Source organism: Chrysochloris asiatica, unplaced genomic scaffold (genome assembly GCF_000296735.1).
Source record: "Chrysochloris asiatica unplaced genomic scaffold, ChrAsi1.0 scaffold00126, whole genome shotgun sequence".
Lineage (NCBI taxonomy): Eukaryota > Metazoa > Chordata > Mammalia > Afrosoricida > Chrysochloridae > Chrysochloris > Chrysochloris asiatica.
In genome coordinates, this window is record NW_006408644.1 from 7,340,254 (window position 1) to 7,344,228 (window position 3,975).

Here is a 3,975-nt window from a genome sequence, read left to right on the forward strand (position 1 = left end):
AAGCAGGGGCACTGAGAGAAGGGGGGAAAAATACACACAAACAGACACACACACACAAAACAGGGTTGGTTAACGAGAAACGCACGATAACCAAATAATTTCACCACCATCACACACACACACAAAAAAAACAACAACAACAACAACAACAACAAAAAACCCATCTCATTCAACATGAAGGAATACTTTTTCTGGCACATTACAAACCATCACAGAAGGCAGAAACATTCGGAGCCCCGTTCTAAGGGCTCTGGGAATCTTCCTCCAGCAGCTTTCCCTCCTGGCCCCTGCCCCTGGAATCTACCTAAAGTGTGGCAAGATAAAGCAGTTGGACGCCAGAGCCCACAACCAGCCAAAGTCCCCAGCCCCAAGTGCAGAAGGAGCCCACTAAGACAGGACTTGGGATCAACTGACCTCCAGTTGATCCAGCTGACAAGACGGGGGCACCTGGCGCTGTGAGGTCCGAGTTTTGGAGGCAGTGCGGGGCAGAAAGACCTGGCGCAATGGCCGAGCGCTGCAGGAAGAACCCACGGAAAGGTGACTCTTTGACTTTGAGGGCACCGCGGCAGCTAGGAGCTCGGCCCCACCCCCGCCCCCAGGGCTAGCTCTCCGGGTTGGGGGTGGGTGGGTCACAGACTCAGCAGTTGGGACAAGCTGCACTCTCTGCGGGAGCCGAGACCTCCCCCCTTCCCCCGAGGAAGCAGAGCTCAGAGTGGGCACAGCCCACGTTCACAACGTGAGGGCCCGAGAGGAAGAAAACTGGCGGGAGGGACCGCCCCAAGCAGACTGGAGTCACTGTATTGGGGTGTAGTCCGGTGTGGTGGACTGGAAAGAGGGCTTGGGCGGTCAACAAGCAGCAAGAAAAGACACGGAGAGCGGAAGGGGTTAGGGAAAGATGCAACTCCCTGAGCTGGGGGTTTGGGGGTCGCTTTGGCAGCGAAAAGGGGTTGGAGACCCAGAAGGAGCACTGGAGCGAGTGTGAAAGGGTGGCCGCGGACCGCGGACTTACCTGTCACCTGCAACAGGTGCCGCAAGAGAACTTGATGTCCCAGTGCCAGACTCAGGGAAAAATCTCTGGCTCCGGGAAGATCGCCACCCTGCTCAAGTGGCCGGCCCTTCTTACCCTCCCACCAGGCGGAAAAAGCTGCAACTTTCCCTGGAGCTGGGAGGAGCTGGACTCTTAAAGGGGCCGCACAATGCTCCGGGCTCCAAAGTAAGGGGCCCCTTCTCCCTAGGGGAGTTCTGGGAGTCAGAGCCTTAAACTATTTGAAGGGTGTCTCCTCTCAGGCTAGGAAAGAGACCTTGAGACTGAGGACTAGACATCTGTGGTCACTTTCTTAGATGGTAAAATTACCTACCTCTTCCTCTCAGCTGAGCCAAAAGTTGTCACATTGTCGTGTACTTCAAAGAATGTGAAGACGCTGGGCTATATTATTTGCAACAATCAAATGTGATATCATTCTGATCCTTTGACTTTCAGCCTTTTATGGCAAGTGTCTATTTAAAATACAAACGTGTTAGGCAAAGCTCATAGACTAAATTCACACATACACACACACAAGGACACAACTGCTTAATCTATTTAATTCACTAGTAATCACATAAAACCAAACTAGAACAAAAATAAGATTCTTTAGCAATGGTTTATGTTATTATATATTTTAACACTTCAAGATGACAGTGGCCTCCCAACAAGGTCTCTCATATTTGCAGGTGAGTGCATAGGTTGACAAAAACCCTCTTGGAAAACATGGGAGCAGTATATATCAATAGATTTTTAAATATTAATCTGTTGTCAAGTGCCTTTGAGTTGGGTAAGGTTTCAGAGGCTTTAAATCTTTGCAGGAGCAGAAAGCCTCATCTTTCTCCCGCTGGGTAACTGGCAGGCTCGAACTGCGGAATTTGTGGTTTCCAGTCCAGTGCTTATCATATGAAGCCACCCCTTTCCCTAAGACGTTCATATCTATCCAATAATTGTAGAGTCCTCCCTCTCTCTTTCTTCCCCTCCTCTTTCTCCATTATCTCTTCCCTTCCATCCTTCCCTCTCACCAGTCATTAAAATGCTAACGTCTCTTAACAGTCATCAGCAATTAAACATGTTTAAATCTCTGCCATGTTAAAAAATAAAAGATCCTCTCTGACTCCTCTTCATAGGCAAATTTATTGAAAATATACTTTACTGACACATTTGATATTTCCATTCCCTTCTCATTCATTTCTCAACCCTCAGCAACCTGGCATCCTTCCCCAGGAAACTGCTAACCAAGATATCCAATTAATGGGGTGTTTTCAGTCCTTACTCTGCTAGACCTCTCCATGATATTTAACACTGATGTGTTGCTGCGGGTTAATGCGCTGGACTGCAAAGTCGGTTTGAACTGAAAGGTCAGTGGTTCAAGCTCACCAGCTGCTACTTGGAAATCCTATTGTTGTTGTTAAGTGCCGTCGAGTCGGTTCCGACCCATAGCCACCCTGAATAAGGTTTCCGAGGCTGTAAATGTTTACGGGAGCAGAAAGCCTCATCTTTCTCCCGCGGAGCAGCTGGTAGTTTCGAACTGCTGACTTTGAGGTAGCAGCCCAATTCATAACCACCATGCTACCAGAACTCCTTTACAGGTCACTATTAGTCGTGATCAACTCAATGGTACTTAATGACAACAACAATCATTCCCTCCCCTTGAACTCTCCCTAAAGCCTCTATGACACCACACTCCTTTGCTTTCCATCCTACCCCTTCATTCTTTCCTCAGTCTCTTTTATAGGTTCCATTTCTGCTATGGAGTCCTGGTGTGGCACTGTGGGTTAATGTGCTGGACTGCAAAGTCAGTTTTGAACTGCAAGGTCGATGGCTCAGGCTCCCCAGCTGCTCCTTGAAAACGCTATACAGGGTTGCTATGGGTCAGAACTGACTTGATGGCACTTAACAACAACATTTCTGCTATCTGACCTCTGAAACAGAGATTCCCAGGCTAGGTTACAGATACTCTTTCCCTAAATTATCTTACTCACTCACTTGACTTTAATTACCTTACATGCACCATTGAGTTGGTTCCAATTCATAGTGACCCTGTATGGGGTTTCTGAGGAGTGGCTGGTGGATTCGAACCACGTACCTTGTGGTGAGGAGTACAGTGCTTATCCCACGGCCACACACATTATTGTATATAGGATCACAATTGTGAATTTATAGTTTTCTATAGAACTCTTCATTGAATTCTGCTTTCTTGACTTGGATGTCTTACAGGCACCTCAAACTCAACACATCCAAAATTGAACCTACCATCTTCTCTATTAAATTTGCTCTTTCTTCAGCATTTGCTATTTCAGTTAATGACAACATGCCACTCAAGTCAGAAACCTGCCACCTAGTATAGTACCTGACTCATAATGTTGTTGTTATTTAGCTCCATTGAGTCTGCTCCAATTCATAGTGACTCTGTATAGAGTTTTCAATCAGTACTTGGTGTATTTGAACCACTGACCTTGTGGTTAGCAGTCCAGTGCTTATCCTACAGTGCCACACCAAGCCCTCAATAAATACTTGTTTGATGAATGGATGAATATGCCCTAAGGAAACAAAGATATACACAGGTTTTTATACAATGATGTTAATCCCAGTTTTACTTAGAATAATACAATACTAGGGAAAAAAAACCTAATGACTCAATAGTTAAGTCAACTATAGCATGTTCATACAATAGAATACTAATTATATAGCCAAAAAACTGATTTGTTTTACAGTGTATAAATACAGGGAAATGCTTGTACTATAAGATTAATTGAAAATAAGATAAAAAATCTAATATATAAGATGATCACAACAATTAATAACAATATACAGGAGGATATGCATAGAAAATAGGCTAGCAGGAAATGTGCCAAAATATTAACAGCAATCATCTCTAGATGGTAGAACTGAATGAATTTTGAAATTTCCCTCCTACTTTTCTGTATTTTTCAACTTTTTTATAATGA

The 3,975-nt window shown here is 45.0% G+C and overlaps 1 pseudogene; it reads left to right on the top strand.

The window, feature by feature from the left end:
* Nucleotides 1-503: 503 nt before the first annotated feature.
* LOC102842010 overlaps nt 504-3,975 on the top strand; it is a 22,241-nt pseudogene continuing 18,769 nt past the window's right edge.